This window comes from Tamandua tetradactyla, chromosome 16 (genome assembly GCF_023851605.1).
Source record: "Tamandua tetradactyla isolate mTamTet1 chromosome 16, mTamTet1.pri, whole genome shotgun sequence".
NCBI lineage: Eukaryota > Metazoa > Chordata > Mammalia > Pilosa > Myrmecophagidae > Tamandua > Tamandua tetradactyla.
Window position 1 is genome coordinate 21022880 of NC_135342.1, and position 18403 is coordinate 21041282.

Consider the following 18403-nt stretch of genomic DNA (forward strand, 5'->3'; position numbering starts at 1 on the left):
CTGCAGATAACTACTCTTCTTTTGAGAAACATCTTTTGGCCTGATGTTGGGCCTTAGTATGGACCAAATGCTTAACCTTCAGCCACCAAGTCACCATGAAACCTGAGTTGCCTATCATGAGTTGGGTTTTGTCCAAACCACCAAGCCATAAAGTTGGGTGTGTGCAGCAGCACTCCAACATAAAATGGAAATGGCATATATGAGATAGGGCCAAAGGAGGTCCTGAAGGCATAAGTAAGTTACATGAGGAAGTGGTCCAAATGCTCATGGTCTCCACTCCTGCCACATTATCTTCTCTTTCTCAGAACAAAACTATGGCTTCCTGGGGAGCTCCTTACAATGAACTGACTGAGGAAGAGAAAACTTGGGCCTGGTTTACAGATAGTTCAGCACGATATGCAGGGACCACCCAAAAGTGGACAGCTGCAGCGCTACAACCCCTTTCTTTGGTGTCCTTGAAAGACAGTTGCAAGGGAAAACCCTCCCAGTGGGAAGAACTTCGAGCAGTGCACCTGATTGTTCATTTTTCTTGGAAGGAAAGCTGGCCAGAGGTGCGTTTGTATACTGACTCATGGGCTGTTGCTAATGGTCTGGCTGGATGGTCAGGGACTTGGAAAGACCATAATTGGAAAATTGGTAACAAAGAAGTCTGGGGAAGAGGTATGTGGATAGACCTTTCTGAGTGGGCTAAAAACATGAAGATATTTGTGTCCCATGTGAATGCACACCAGAGGGTGACTTCAGTAGAGGGAGATTTTAATAATCAAGCGGATAAGATGACCCATTCTATGGATACCATAAGAACGGGGATAGTCTCTTTCCCCAGCAACTGCTGTCATTATCCAATGGGCTCATGAACAAAGTGGTCATGGTGGTAGGGATGGAGGTTATGCATGGGCTCAGCAACATGGACTTCCACTCACCAAGGCTGACTTGGCTACAGCCACTGCTGAGTGTCCAATCTGCCAGCAGCAGAGACCTACATTAAGCCCCAGATATGACACCATTCCCCAAGGTGACCAGCTACCTACATGATGGCAGATTGATTACATTGGACCACTCCCTTCATGGAAGGGGCAGCAATTTGTCCTAACTGGAAAAGACACATACTCTGGATATGGGTCTGCTTTCCCCACACGCAATGCTTCTGCCAAAACTACCATCCGTGGACTTACAGAATGACTTATCCATTGTCATGGTATTCCACATAGCATTGCTTCTGATCATGGAATACACTTCACAGAAAATGAAGTGTGGGAATGGGCTTATGCTCATGGAATTCTCTGATCTTACCATGTTCCCTATCATCCAGAAGCAGCTGGATTGATAGAACAGTAGAATGGCCTTTTGAAAACTCAATTACGGTGCCAACTAGGTGGCAAAAACTTGAAAGGCTGGGGTAATGTTCTCCAGGAAGCTGTGTGTACTCTGAATCAACGTTTGCTGTATGGTGCTGTTCCTCCCATAGACAGGATCCATGGATCCAGGAACCAAGGGGTGGAAATGGGAGTGGCACCACTCACTATTACCCCTAGTGATTGACTAGGAAAACTTTTGCTTCCTGTACCTGTGGCCCTGAGCTCTGCTGGTCTACAGGTTTAGTTCCAAAAAGGGGGATGCTTCCACCAGGAGAAGCAGCAGGGATTCCATTGAACTGGAATCTAAGACTGCCACCTGGTCACTTGGGCTACTCATGCCCTGGATCAACAAGCCAAGAAGAGGATTATATTACTGGCTGGGGTGATTGACCCTGACCATCAGAGGGAAATAGGACTGCAACTACACAATGGAGGTAAAGAAGAGTTTTCCTGGAATATAGGTGATCCCCTATGATGTCTTTTAGTACTACCATGCCCTGTGATTAAAATCAATGGAGAACTGCAACCACCCAATCCAAGCAATGATTAGATTGGCTACCAAAGGCTCTCAAACTTCAGGAATGAAGGTTTGGGTCACCCAACCAGGCAAAGAACCACAGCCAGCTGAAGTGCTTGCTGAGGGGAAAAGGGAACATGGAATGGGTAGTGGAAGAAGGTAGTGATAATTATGAACTAAGACCACATGATCAGTTACAGAAACAAGGGCCATAGTGCTGTTTTGTTCATGTTATACTATTTAAGTTATAAGATATCAAGTTTAAGAATGAATATTACCCAAGGACTTGCACCTTATTCTGGAGAGATTTAATGTGTTTCAGGTTATATGCAGGACATTGGAGTACTGTTAGGTGAGGGAAAAAAAATTTTGTCTTTTATTGTTTTCTATTTAGAAATTAGGTATGGTTTAAGGTGATGAGTATAGTGGCCACGTTGACAACAAGTGGACTGTCATGGTCATCTTCATGTGTCAACTTGGCCAGGTGGTGGTACCTGTTTTTCTAGTTGGGCAAGTGCCAGCCTGTCTTTTGCTATGAGGACATTTCATAGAATTAAATCATGATCACATCAGCTATATCCACAGCTGATTCCATTTGTAATCAGCCAAGGGGCATGTCTTCTTTAATGAGTGATGCTTAATTCAAGCCTTTTAAGAAGGATTCAGAAAAGACTCTCTTCATGGTTCTCTTCATGCTTCAGCTGGCAAGCCTCTCCTGTGGAGTTCATCCATACTCTCCATCAGAACCATCAACTTCACAGCCTGCCCTACAGATTTTGGACTCCACATTCCCACACTTACGTGAGACACTTTTACAAATTTTATATTTACAAATATTTCCTGTTGATTCTGTTTCTCTAAATAACCCTAACTAATACACCTATCTTCCATAAAATTTATTCCTAAGTTTTCAACATTTTATTTTTTGCAAAAAGTTTATTTTTAATTTTTATTTTCTAGTTATTTGTTATTGGTACATATATTACAATATTTTTAAATTTCCTTGTTGTCAGTCACCATCTTAAACCGTTTATTAACTCCAATAATTTTTCTATCGATCCACTTGAATTTTCTGTGAATACAATCACAAAAACTGTGAATAGTTATGGTTATTTTCTTCCTTCCAATCTTTAACTATTCATTCACTTTTTGACTTATTGCATTTGCTAAACCATCCAGTATGATATAGAACAATGTCGATTATTATGGAAATCCCAGACTCATTTCCAATGTCAAAAATTCAATGTTTCAATTAACAGTCTACAAGATGGTGGAGTGAAATAGCACAGGGTTCCACGCCCTATAGAATCTTCAAACAACCAGCAAAAATTGGTAGGACCATATCTCTCAGAATTCCAGAAAACAGTTAAAGGGTCGCAGTAACTCAGCAAACACCAAATCAAGAAAAAGGCACCTTAAAAATGGCAGGAAAACTTCCTGGTACCATTGCTAACCTTTTCCCCACCTTCACTCTGTGTGGTGCCAACCTGAACTGTCAGGGCAGATACTGAGATAAATATTTATATATCGATAAATACTTATGCATCGATAAATAATTATACATCAATTGTGCCAGTTTGAAAGTATTACTTACCCTAGGAAAGCCATGTTTTAATCCTGACTCAATCTTGTGGATGAAGCTTTTTCTTCTAATCCTGATTCAATGTTCCAGGGTGGAAACTTTGGAGTAGATTATATTCATGGAGATGTGACATGCCCACTGTGAGTGTTATCTTTTGATTAGATGGAGATGTGACTTCATCCATTCTGGTTGGGTCTTGATTAGATTACTAGGGTCTTTAAAAGAGGAAATATTTTGGAGATATTCAAAAGCCTCAGAAACAACAGAACCTACAGAAACTTCAAAGCAGAGCTGACACAGATGCCAACATTTGGCGAACACAGACATGAATATTTGGAGTCCAACAGATGCCGCCATGAGACATTAAGCAAGCCAGAATTTGGAGAAAGCCAAGGGAAGCCAGCCCCAGAGAATCAAGTGAGGAACACCCACAGGAACAGAGGCTGAAAGCAACAGAGCCCAGGAGCAAAGGACCAACAGATGCCAGCCATGTGGTTTCCCAGCTTACAAAGGTGTTGGAGACCCATCGGCCTTTCTTGAATTAAGTTATCTTCCCTGGATGCCTTAATTTGGACATTTTTATAGGCTTAGAACTGTAAACTTGTAACTTATTAAATTCCCTTTTACAAAGCCTTTCCACACCATAAGTACATGGAACCTTGAGTAGGGCATAAGATTTTGTAGGTTTGTCCAGAGTGATGCCCAGATAAATCCCAGAGTGATTTGAACAGTGAGTAAAAGAGTATTTGCAAAGTCCCCTTGGAGGAATGGTGAGAAAGGGGGGGAAATTCAGCTCCCCAAAGTGGAGAATTCTTGATATTCTCACAAGCAGTGGAGACAACCAAAGCAATAGGCTGAGTCCCCAAGCTTGGGGGTTGTTCATATGAAACTTAACCCCACAAAGATAGGTCAAGCCTACTTAAAATTAGGCCTAAGAGTTACCCCCAAGAGAACCTCTTTTGTTGCTCAGATGTGGCCTCTCTCTCCAGCCAACACAACAAGCAAACTCACCACCCTCCCCCTGTCTACATGGGATGTGACTCCCAGGGGTGTGGACCTTCCTGGCAATGTGGGACAGAAATCCTAGAATGAGCTGGGACTTAGCATCAAGAGATTGAGAAAACCTTCTCGACCAAAAGGAGGAAGAGTGAAATGAGAAAAAATAAAGTGTCAATGGCTGAGAGATTCCAAACAGAGTCGAGAGGTTATTCTGGAGGTTATTCTTATGCATTAAATAGATATCACCCATATTGTATGACAATATGGCTGTCGCAGAGTGACTGTGTGGTTGTGAAAGCCTTGTGTCTGATGCTCCTTTTGTCTACCTTATTGACAGACAAGTAAAACATATGGATTAAAATAAATAAATAATGGGGGAACAAATGTTAAAATAAACTTAATAGATTGAAATGCTGGTGATTGGTGAAGGGGAGAGGTAAGGGGTAAGGTATGTATGAATTTTTTTCTGTTTTCTTTTCATTCCTTTTTCTGAATTGATGCAGACGTTCTAAGAAATTATCATGATGATGAATATACAACTATGTGATGATAGCATGAGTTATTGATTATATAACAAGAACAGAATGATCATATGATAAGAATGTTTGTGTTTGTATGTGGATATGCATCATAAATAAAAAATAAATAAATAAAAGAATTAGCAACTGAAAAAAAAATAGATATCACCTTGTTAGTCAAGATGTAATGGAGAGGCTGGAGGGAACTGCCTAAAAATGTAGAGCTGTGTTCCAGTAGCCATGTTTCTTGAAGATGATTGTATAATGATATAGCTTTCACAGTGTGACTGTGTGATTGTGAAAACCTTGTGTCTGATGCTCCTTTTATCGACCTTGTCAACAGACGAGTAGGACATCTGGAATAAAAATAAATAATAGGGGGAACAAATGTTAAAATAAATTTAGTAGATTGAAATGCTGGTGATCAATGAAGGGGAAGGGTGAGGGGGATGGTATGTATGAATTTTTTTCTGTTGTCTTTTTCTGAATTGATGCAAATGTTCTAAGAAATGATCATGATGATGAATATGCAATTATGTGATGATATTGTGAATTACTGATTATGTATGTGGAACAGAATGATCATATGTTAAGAATGTTCGTGTTTGTTTGTGGTTATATATTTTTTAATTAAAAATTAATTAAAAAGAAAAAAAGCTTTTCCAGTTCTAGTATATTGCATTCTGGTAGCTTACTAACCAGAACACCGCTGTTCATAGGAAGCAAAAGGTGGAGGCAACCCAAGTGTCCATCAGTAAGTGTATGGATTAATAAAAGGTGGTATACCTGAGACTCAGAGTTAGAACTCTGAAGCTATGAAAGTCAGCAGTACTCCATACAGGAACTGTTTAAAGTTGAAAAAGTGATCAGATTTCAAGTAGAGATATATATGAAGCTGATCTGAATAGGACTAAGGTAAATTAGAATACAGGGTAAAGAATGATAGCCATACTTTAAAACTTCAACTTCTGTGTGAGACTAAAGGGAGAGATGTTTATTTGGTGCAAAACTTATATTTTTGGTTGCGCATTTCCTCACCTAACTTGTATGATCAGTTTAGTTGAACACCATAAGTTCCTGGAATCTTGATTAGGGCATGAGATGGTGCTGTTTTGTCCAGGTTAGTGTGATGTCCTGGTAAATCTCAGAGTGATTTCAAGAGTGAATAAAGAAGTACTTGCAAAGTCCCCTTTGGGGAAATGGGGAGAAAGGGGGTGTTCTAGTCTGCGAAAGCTGCCAGAATGCAATGTAACAGATATGGATTGGCTTTTAATAAAAGGGGATTGATTTAGTTAAAAATGTATAGTTCTTCAGAGGAAAGGCAGCTAACATTCATCTGAGATTCTCTTTTACATGGGAAGGCACAGGGAAATCTCTGCTGGCCTTCTTTCCAGGCCTCTGGGTTCCAATAGCTTTCCCCAGGGTGATTCTTTTCTGCATTTCCAAAGGTCTGGGCTGAGCTGTGAGTGCTGAGATGAGGCATGCTAAGCTGCTTGGGCTGTGCTGCATTGAGCTCTCTCTTTTAAGTTTCCCATGAATTAAATTCACTCATTGAGGAAGCACCCCACCCCCCACCCCCAGAGACTGCAAATGTAATCAGCCATAGATGAGCTTCACAAGCTGATTCAAATCCACAGCAACAGAACTAGGCACCATCACCTGGCCAAGTTGATGCCTGAACCTAACTACTACAAGGGGAAATATTCAACTTCCCCATTTGGAGAATTTCTGATATTCCTGCAAACAGTGAGGACAACCAAATTAATAGACCAAGTCTTCAATCTTGGGGTTCACCCCTATGAAACTTAAAATTAGCCCTGCAAAGAATAGGCTAAGCCTACTTAAAATTAGGCCAAAGAGTCACCCCCAGAGAATGTATTTTGTTGCTCAGATGTGGCCTCTCTCTCTAAGCTGATACAACAAGTGAACTCATTGTCTTCCTGCTCTACATGGGACTTGACTCCTAGGGGCTATAACCCTCCCTGGCAATGTGAGAAAAAAATCCTGGGATGAGCCAGGACCTGGCATCAAGGGATTGAGAAAATCTTCTTGACAAAAAGGGGGAAGAGAGAAATGAGAAAAAAAAATAAAGTAAAGAAAATAAAGTGTCAGTGGCTGAGAGATTTCAGAGTCAAGAGCAATCCTGGAGGTTATTCTTATACATTATACAGATATCCCTTTTTTAGTTTATGGTATATTGGAGTGGCTAGAGGGAAGTACCTGAAACTGTAGAATTGTGTTTCAATAGCCTTGTTTCTTGAAGACGATTGTATAATGATCTAGCTTTTACAATGTGGCTCTGTGTTTGTGAAAATCTTGCGTCTGATGCTCCTTTTATCTAGGGAATGGACAGATGAATAAAAAATATGAATAAAAAGAAACAAATAATACAGGGAACAAAGATTAAAATAAATTGGATAGATGGAAATACTAGTGGTCAGAGAGGGAAGGGTAAGGGGCATGGTATGTATGAGTTTTTTCTTTTTTATTTCTTTTTCTGGAATGATGCAAATGTTCAAAAAAATGATCATGGTAATGAATACACAACTATGTGATGATACTGTGAGCCATTGATTGTACACCATGTATGGAATGTTTGTATGTTAAGAATGTATGTGCTTGTACATTGTTTTATCAATAAAAATTTTTTAAAAAGACTGTTTGTATCTTTGTTAACTGTTTATCAATAAAATATTTTTTATAATATAGGACAATAAAATTTGAATTTCAAATAAACAATGAATAACTTTTTAAAATGTTTGTGTAGGTGTGTGTGTGTATACTATATGGCTGGGGTCACATTTCATTCTTTTTCCATGTGAGTATCCCATTATTACAGCACCATCTGCTGAATTTTGTGTTTGTTTGATTGGTTTTTTGTTTGTTTGTTTGGGAAAGGCATGGGCCAGGAATTGAACCTTGGTCTCCCACATGGAAGATGATAATTCTACCACCGAGCTACACTTGCACCCCCAAAATGTTCTTTATTGTAAAATATAATATGCGTATACAACAAAAGCAACTAATCCTGTTTCACCAGATGAAACTGCAATGGAATGCCCTGAGGTAATTGGCTTGAAAGATACTTCTATTTCTTTTCATGACCCACCTCCACCACCCCTCTTTTCTTCAAGACCTACAACTTGACTCAAGTCCCAATAGGCCCCAAAAGATGAGGTACAAAGTGTGACCCATGAAGTGAGATGATATACTCCAAAGAACTACATGAGTTTTCCAATATATAAAGACATAAATCAAGGGAATATGTGTGGCAATGGATTTTAATGGTGGGGTGTAATTGTGGAAGGAATATAAAGATGGTTCAACTTCTTGCCCAAAAGGGGGAAGAGTGAAATGAGACTAAGTGTTAATGGCTGAGAGATTCCAAACAGAGTTGAGAGGTTATCCTGGAGGTTATTCTTACGCATTAAGTAGATATCACCCTGTTGTTCAAGATGTAGTGGAGAGGCTGGAGGGAACTGCCTGAAAATGTAGAGCTGTGTTCCAGTAGCCATGTTTCTTGATGATGATTGAACAATGATATAGCTTTCACAATGTGACTCTGTGATTGTGAAAACCTTGTGTCTGATGCTCCTTTTATCTACCATATCAACAGACGAGTAGAACATATGGAATAAAAATAAATAATAGGGGGAACAAATGTTAAAATAAATTTAGTTTGAAATGCTAGTGATAAATGAAAGCGAGGGGTAAGGGGTATGGTATGCATAATCTTTTTTTCTGTTATCATTTTATTTCTTTTTCTGTTGTCTTTTTATCTCTTTTTCTAAATCAGTGCAAATGTTCTAAGAAATGAATACGCAACAATGTGATGATATTAAGAATTACTGATTATATATGTAGAATGGAATGATATGTTAATGTGTTTGTTTGTTTGTTGTTCATTTTTCTAATTAATAAAAAAATTGAAAAAAAAAAGATGGTTCAAGCTGAATGTATTGATAGGGCCCACTACGCAGAGATTCTGCATTCAATGTTATAGCTCAAGGAGGTAGAAAGGGCATTAACAGTTTGGATGACTGAAACATAGATCCAAAGGTGGCCGACATTAACTGAGGTCAAAATGCCAGAAATGCCCTGGTTTTATGTATATGAAGAGATCCAGAGGCTTAGAGAGATGGGAATGTTGGAGTGGATTTATCATGGAAGATCTGCTCACATTCCCCGGAATGTCCAGAATATACATCATTCACTAGAATCTTGAGAAATAAATTCACGAGAGTATCTCCATCATCCCTGAAGATCTCTGTAGTCTCCCTTCTTTGTAGGTCAGATATTATTGTGAGAACTGCTGTCACTGAGCTGGAATCCTTAAACACTAAAATATTATCCATTGTTTATTTGAAATTCAAATTTAGCTTAGCATCCTGTATTTTATCTGACAACCCTAGGCAGGAGGAGAGTGGAATGGGCGTAGGTAAGAAAAGAAAGTCAAAGGGGAAGAAAGGTTCAGGTAAAGTTGGGGGAACTGAAGGAGCAGATAGGAAAGAACTGGAAGTTGAGAAAAAGCAAAGAGAAGGGGGTAGAAGAAAAGGGGTGAGATCGGAAGAGATGCTGGGAGACATGGTGCTAGAAGTGGTGGAGAAGCAAGGGTGGAAGGATTGTCTGGAGGAGAAGAGGAGTGAGGGAGAGCTAGGATTCACGTGGAAAAGAGGTGGAAGGAGAACAAAGACAGGCAATGGAAATGCTGGGAAAGGCAGAGAAGTTTAGACTGTAGAAGGAACTGAAGTATTCAGAAAGTTGTGGCTAGAAATGGAAGAATCCAGGAGTCAAGGGAGACTCTCCAGAGCGTTCTTTCCAGTATTTATCTAAAGCCCCCCACTACCACCTCCTCTAGTGTAAAGGTGATGACATTAATGTGGCCAGAACATGACCAAATTCCCCTGCCATTCGGTAAGAGTGGATTTTAGACCATCTAAAGGGATGGTCAGCCCTTTCCACTGCTGGGGCCAAGTGTGGTCTTCCCCACTCCCCACTTTGACTGGAGACCCCAGTTTCTAGTTTTCTGAGGCGTGGGAGGTCAAAGAGGGCAGAGCTTCCAGGGTTCAGTGGCACCTGCCCTCCACATCATTCAGAAGGAGCAAAAGAAGGTCAGAGAGGGAGAGGAACTCTTGCAAATACACATGGTGAATGCAGGGTAGAACCTGGGTCTCCCAAACCACATCTGACGACCTTCTGACAAAACCTGCCACCCTGATTTGCCTTCCCCTGGCCCCAATGATCCCTTAGATGGTCTGAAATCTACTTTTACCGAATTCCCAAATCCTGCTACTTCTGCCTATGGGTTTACTCCTAGAAGCCATCTAAGAGTAGAAGTATTTTCAGTCCTCTCCAAAACCGCCATCTGCATGTGGTCTTCACTGTCACCATACATACTTGCTCTTGTTGGACACTGCACAAGAGCACCATAGCTAAGGAGGTAAGATTCGCATCATGGACATATTTATTACTTAGAGAACATTTGTGGGGGGAAATGTTTATGTATTGTGTTATTCCTTTGCTGACTGCAGGATGTGATTTTTAATGTATCGCAACCATTTTCCATCAGATGATAGTAAGGTTTCTTGTTCTAACAGGGTTGGTAGCTACCATACTGCTTCCACTTACAAAGGAAAAACCAGTTTGGAAATGACAAGACCTCACTGATCTCACATTATATAGAATAACCTGTGCTTCTCAACAAGAGCTTCTTTTTCACCTCATAAAAGAGCATCTTTTTTTAAAAAATCCCTACTGGTGTTTGCATATTGGCTGCATCTAATATTTAATATTGTTGTTCCTATTTTCTGCTCTTTGTTCTCCATACAAGGATGGAATTACTGAATTCCAAATTTAAAGCTGCCAGTCCTTTCATTTGGCATGAATCTCTAGGTAATTAATATCAATTTCCATTAGTAATCCACAAAATAGCATTATGCGGATGGATATTAAAGAGTATTACATAATTATCATTCTATTATATTATCTTAGCAATTGTTTTTTTGTGGCTTTAGAAATTTCACCAGTACAAAATTTAATTATTTTAACTGTTATTAAAATGTAATGGCTTATTATCTGCATATCATTATTATTATTCTTTTTAACATGGGTAGGGCCCAGGGAATCAAACCCAGGTTTCTGGCATGGCGGGTGAGAATTCTGCCCCTGAGCCACCACCACACTGCCCTCTACATATTATTTTAAAATGTTACAAGTCCTAAACAAAATAGTAACCCTCTATATTATTTGCCCATAGATGTCAAGAAGGAAAAAATAATCAGGATCAGAAAATGGAAAACTACTATGAAATTAATCGGATCACTGAATGAATTTTTGAGAAAAATAAAGTGGCGGGGGAAAATACGAGTTCCCCAGCTCCTATCTCAGCCGAATGTAGCAAAGATCCATCACTGATTGAGCAGAATAGGGTGTGAATTTGCCTTCTACCTCCATGTAAACCGTGAAAGAAAGATTTCAAGAAACCACTGGAAAAAAGGAAAATGGAGAACCCTCTAATTGAACATACTTTCTGCCAATCCAGATACCAATCCATGTAATTTGTATATTAAACAAGCAATGGCACTCTTGAAAAATATGCACCTGAAATAAGAATTAATTTCTACCTTCCAAAGGACAGTAAAGGTAGGCAGGAACATTGTTTCACATATATCCTTTCAAAGGGGAAATAAATCATCAGATACCGGTTTCTTTATTTCATCTCAAAGGATCCTGTAATTACACTTTATTTCAAACTTTTTTGGGGGTGGAAAATACACTAAAAAAAGAGAATGGGTAGCGTATGGTGGGTGCTATCATGTGCCACCCAGAAACTCTTTAAGAAAGAAGGTCTTAATTTTCTCAGCTTGAAAGACCCAAGCGTCATATTTCGGCCCCCTTGGGGATAGTCTCAATTGAAGAGAGAGCGCGCGCGCGCGTGCACACACGCACACACACACACACACACACAAACTCTCCAGGTCATGCCTTCCCCCAGCTCCAGCCAGTTCTGAAGTTAAGTCCAGCACGAGACCTTCCCATAGGGATTTGCTGGGGCCGAATCACAGCCCACCTTTTCCCTCTGTCTAGTCCTGCTTCCTTTGCTTCCCTTTCACAGCTATTGGTCCCAAGAGCTCTCCCTACTAAAGGTCCAGCATGCTAATACCCGCCTCAGAGTCTGTCTCTGGGGACAACCTCACCTGTAACCGTACAGATTAGCAGCATCGGTGACGTATTATTTGAGAATGAGGAGAAAGTGAGGGGCCTGTCTGCAATAGTGTGGAATATTCACAATTAAAATCTGATATGAAAAATAAATATCGATGCTGAAGGCAGATTCTAATGTGAAAATAAGAAAATAAAATATTGGCATAAAATATACATGATTCTGTTTAAAGCAAGGCAATGGCTGGAGTTCACAAATTCACCCAGGTAACTTCATAACTCTGCTAACATATGGAAGAACATTTATGCAAAACGTAAAAATTGATAGCAAGTGATGTTTAGGGATGACATCAAAAAGGTCATCACACCCGCTAGGAAAGCTATAAACAAAAAAGCGGACAATAACAAGGGGTGGGAGAGTTGTAGAGAAATTGGAACCTTCATCCATTGCTGTTGGGAGCGTCAAGTGGTGCAGCCACTTTGGAAAATGTTTGGCAGTTCCTCAAAGAAGTGAAATAGGGTTACCATATGACCTTGCAATTCTACTAAACCTATACCCAAGATGAATGAAAACATATACCCACACAAAAGTTTGTACAAGAATATTTATTGCAGCATTATTCATCATAGCTCAAAAGTGAAAATAATCCAAACGTCTATTGACTGATAAAAGGATAAACAAAATGTGCTTTATCCATCAATAGAATATTATTCAGCCATTAAAGCATAAAGTACTGAAACATGGTGCAACCTTGAAAACATGATGCTCAATGAAAGCAGCCAGACATAAAAGGTCACATAGGATATGATTATGTGAAATGTCCAGAATAGGCAAATCCATGGAGACAGAAAGTAAATTAAGGTTTCCAGGAACTGGAGGGAGGAGGGAATGGAGATAGCTGCTAATGGGTTTCTCTGTGTGGGATGAAACTATGCTGGAATTACATAGTTGTAATGATTCCATTACTTTGTGAATATACCAAAACCGCTAAATTTCATTCTTAAAAATGATAAGTTTTATGGTATATAAATTATATCTCAGAAAAGCTGTATTAAAAATTGGATCAGTTCATGCAAATATAAGGACCACTTAATTTTGGAATCTATTAACTAAAAATGTAAGTGACTGTGAGCTATCTATAAACATCTGGGCAATTCATCCTACATATTTTCCTATTTATTTTTTTATTTTCCTATTTTTTTAAATTATACTACATGAAAATTGGTTGACTGTTTAAGTAAAATTTAGAACTAATTGAAAAAATTCATTACAATTATAACATTTTAAATTAATGGCATTATTTTGAATAAGGAAAAAACACTAAGTTTTTCATGATTAGTTTAGCTACAAAGCCTGAAATCAGTAAAAAAAAATTATTGTTATAGGGATGGATTTCCACATTACACCTATTCTGCATAGAAATATTTTTGAAGATTTTGTCCTAGACGGCATAGCTGCAGACACACATTTAGTAAACGGCTTACAAACACCAAGTCTGAAAAAAAGTTCATTTGAGAGGCCAGGTATGTGCAAACATGCACAGAAATGGAAACATGCGTGGAAGCAGAATGGATTGCAACAGAAGAGCTTTGGAAAACTTCCAAGGCTTCCTCATACCTCCTTCTGCATGTTCCTTAAACCGGATAATGAGCAATGTAGCAAAAATTTTCTTTTGACACCACGGAATATTTCAACATAATCTCAGCACTCTACAACTACTTTCAGCTTCTAATAAATGTTGGACTATATTGAAAATTTATTGTTGAAAAATAAATTTGAGGAGGCCCGGCGCTCGTCCCTGCAGTTGCCGGGGCAGCTCAGAGCCCGTGGCGCTAACCACGCCATGGCCGGCGTCTTCCGCAGCTACGTCTGGGATCCATTGCTGATCCTGTCTCAGATCGTCCTCATGCAAATCGTCTAGTATGGCTCGCTGGGCCCGTGGCTGGCGCTGGTGAGCCGGCTGGTGCACAGCTGCCCTTCGCGGGCCCAGAAGTTCGCCAGTGAGATCTGGCCTTTCCCACCCCCCGCCGCCACCGACCGGCCCTCAGTGACGTCGGTCATCCTCCACGCCCTCTCCTGTGCTCTGGGCTTGCAGCACTTCATCCTGCGAGAGAAACAGTGCCTGAACTTCACTGTCACTGTCCGTTTCTTTTGTTCACCTCCTGGGCTGCGGGTTCTACAGCTCCGGCTTCCGCTCGGCGCTGACTTGGTGGCTGATGCGAACCGTGTGCGTTGCACTCACGGCTGTCATCGGGGAGTACCTGTGCACGGGGACCCAGCTCAGGGAGATACCTTGCAACTCAGCCCCTAAATCCAATGTCTACAATCAGGCCCTACGGTCACGCTGCTGGGTGCTCAGCCCCTCCAGATGAGATCCAGCCCAGGTCTGAGAGGAACCCTAGAAATGTGAAGTCTATTGGTGTGGGAGAGAAAGTGAGGTCCCAGCAAGAAGGCAGGAGGTAGTCAGGACCGCGGCTGCATGAGTGGCCTCTGTCTGCCAAAGCCCTTGGTATCTGGGAGGCCAGGAAGGGGACCTCTTTGAGGGTAATAGCAGAATTGGAACTGTGTTGCTCTTGAGCAACCACCGTACCTACCACCATCCTGTTATTTTAAAAAAGGAAAAATATCAAGGACTTCTGATTGGAACAAATCACACTTCCAGTCATCTGTCTTACCTCCCTGGGAGAGCTAGTAGTGGCATCATGTGGATGAACCACAGCTATTTTGTCTGGAGAAATACTGGGTTTCTGGATCCACAGCCACAGACAGTGATGTAGGTGCAAAGTAATAGGCTGCCGTCAGGGAGAAGACAGGCAGGTGGAGGCATCAAGCACAAGGAAAAATGCACAACCTGTGCCCCACCGCATGCGTGTGTGTGCACACCCATGAACCCAGGACTAATTTTCTGCCAGTTCCCTCTACTACCCACCCTGCTGCCAGCTCAACCTAGTAGGCTATAGGCCCCAGAGGAGTACCCCAGCATTGCTACCAGTTTAATCCTCATGCAAGTGTCACTCCCTAGTTCCCTGGGAATGACCAGGCACCCCAGCTCCCACTGGACCCCACGTCTGGCATCAATTTCTCTCTCAGGCAAGGGAGCTGACGAGAATTATTAGACCACCCTTTCCTTTCCTGGGCCCCAGAGTTAGATCTCTGTTTGGTTAAAATACTCTAATTGAAGAAACTCTTCAGTCCCATGCCTTCCATCTGCAGCTGCCTCTGCTAATCCTTGGGTGAACAACTGTGACCCTTGGGGTTCCTTCTGAAAATATGTCCACAAAACACTCAACTCTAGACCTACTTCTGCATCAAAACCACCAGTGTTCTTCTATGTTTCCTCTACAGCCTGCCCAAGATTGCTGAGAGTTTTTAGCTTTTGGTTTCATTATGACTACACAGATGAGTTTTTCTGGCTCTCAGCACTGCAAAATAGGGAGTTGAGGGTGATAAGATGAAAATTCGAGATTGAACATGCCTGGGCAGAGGCTAGGAAAGTACTAGCAGGAGGCACCTTAGTAAGTTAGGGTGCTCTGGCCAAGGTGGAAGTAAGCAGCTTGTTAATGGGACTCTAATTCTGGTTGCAGGACTCAGGTGGTAAGACCAAGTGGGATGATTTCCCCTGGGTCAGAGGATTTCCTCCCAGACACCACAAAGGTTAAATAAAGGCATGTGGCCATCTTTATTTTGAGAAGGGCATCAGATCATTCACATCTCGTAGCCGCTACCTCCATTGATCAGCTGTGATGGTTGCTCCAGCTGTAGTTGGAACACATTCGAGAGTTTCCTTCAAGGGCTTGTGCCCATACTTTTGCATATCTTCTGTGATGGCAGATCTCTGTCCTTTGAGATTAATTTGACTTTGGAAACTGCCAAAAGTTAGGGGAGCCAATTTTTTCCCAATAATATAGTGACTGAACTGAGCGACATTTGGGCAGCAAAAATGAGACTTGTACAACTTCTAAAGTGAAAATGAAAACAATTTATGGAGGTAAATTCCAGAGACAACTGGGCATAGCACTGACATATGTTTTTCATTTTAATATTAATAATAAATAACAACTCTTAAATGCTTAATAGGTATCCAGCAAAAAAATAAAATAAAATAAATTTGAACCTGTTTGTAAGAGTCAGTGCTCTCCAGAGAAACAGAAGCAATAGGATACACACACACACCCACAAAGAGAAAAAGAAAGATACAAAGAGGTTTATTTTAAGGAATTGGCTCATGTGATTATGGGGGCTGGCAAGCTTAAAATTTGCAAGGCAGGCTAGCAGGCTGAAAATTCAGGCAAGAGTTTATGTTGTAGTCTTGAGATAGAACTTCTTCTTTTCTGGGAGACTTAGTTTTCTGCTCTTAAGGCCTTTGGTTGCTTGGATGAAGTCCACCGATATTATTGAGGGTACTCTTACTTAAAGTCAACTGATTTTCAATGTTAATTGTATCCACAGAATACATTCACAGACGCTTCTACACTCGTGTTTGACGAAACCACTGGACCCTATAGACTGGCCAAGATGCCACTGCTCAATATGCAAAGAGAAGGTTGATTTGATGGCATCAAACCACTAGGAATTCAATTTGATGTAGCAGGCAATGTTCCTTTAGAAATTTTCTGTAACATTAATAAAGATTTAAACCTTAGAACATAAGACAAAGTTACACTTTGAAACTGTCTTTCAAACGTTTTTTGTTGTTGTTGTTTGGCATGGGCAGGTACCGAGAATCAAACCTAGGCCTCCAGCGTGGCAGGCGAGAACTCTGCCACTGCACCACCATCACCCGCCCTTTGAATTGTGTTTTAAGTGAAATATTTTGAGCAAAGTAATGCAGGAACCAAATTCAATACACCTAATGCCCTTACATGCCCTACTGGGAAAAGGGATACAGCAAAATGGGCAGTATATTAACAAATTATTGAAGCTGGGTATTGGGTACACTCTCAATATATTTGCATGTTGTGATGGTTAGGTTCTGGTGTCGACTTGGCCAAGTTGATGATGCCCAGTTGTGTGGTCAGGGACGCACTGGCCTGACCGTTGCTGCAAGGATATTTCGTGGCTGCCTGATACACTGGAAGGCTGGTATATTAAGTCAGTCAGTTGATTGCATCTTGACTGATTACATTTGCGATCAACTAAGGCATGTTGCCCACCAACTGAGATAATCCAGTCAATGGGAGGCTTTTAAGGAAGAGAGACTTTTTCACTGCTTCAGCCAGCAAGTCTCTCCTGTGGAGTTCATCCAGATCCTTCATCGGAGCTGCCAGCTTCATAGACTGGCCTGCGGATTTTGGACTCTTCCATTCTCACGGTTATGTGAGACACCTTTGAATGATCTCACATTGTGTAGCTCTTCCCTGTTGGTTCTATTTCTCTAAAGAATCCTGACCCATACACATGTGTTTGAAAATTTCTTCAATAAAAAGTTTTTAAATATTAGCACACTAACAGCTACCATGGCTTTATATGAGATTCTACAAAAGTTCCATGCACTAGGGTAACTTTCCAGAAATCTACAACCTCCATATGGGTTCCTAGGCCAGATAAGCCCTGAAACGCAGAGTTGCCAGCTTCTCTAGAACATGAGCTAGTTCCATCTCCCATCCCCATATTATCGACAGCCCCCCCGCAACATGAAAAAGTTAGAGTTTGGGCATAGCCCAAACACCCCTAAAGAGTGGGAGAACTATCCAGGGAGATACAGAAAACGTAGAGTTTAACGAGTGCATATGATTGAGGAATCATTATATTGAAATTTCTTTCAGTCTCCAGTGTCTTGGAGCAGCTAGTAGTACAAACCTAAAATTGTGGAATTGTTACCCATACCAATCTCTGAAATCTGTTCTAAAACAAATTGTGGTGTGCTTTGAAATGTATTGCTTTTTGTATATATGTTATTTTTCACACACACACAAAAAGCCGATTGTGATGATGAATGCACAGCTATATGATGATTCTGGGAACCACTGATTGTACACTTAGGATGATTACGTAGTATGTGAATATATAATATATCAATACAATTGCATCAAAGTAAATTTAAAAACAGCTACCACAAAACATCCCCAGCCTCTACTCATCTCCTAAGTAATTACTTAAGTTTAATTATTCAAGAGTGATTTAAAAATAAAGAATCTCTGGTTCATAAGAAGCTCAGAATATGTGTCCTGTAGTCTTCTATGGATACAAAAGCCCCACCAAAATCCCTAATAAGTGGTCACTGGCTCCCCATTTGATTACCTCACAGACTCCAAAGGCACCTGAAGA

At 40.7% G+C, this 18403-nt stretch overlaps 1 pseudogene; it reads left to right on the forward strand.

The window, feature by feature from the left end:
• The first annotated feature begins 13979 nt into the window (after positions 1-13979).
• On the forward strand, positions 13980-14508 carry LOC143658347 (protein SYS1 homolog pseudogene; annotated as a pseudogene).
• Positions 14509-18403: the final 3895 nt, after the last annotated feature.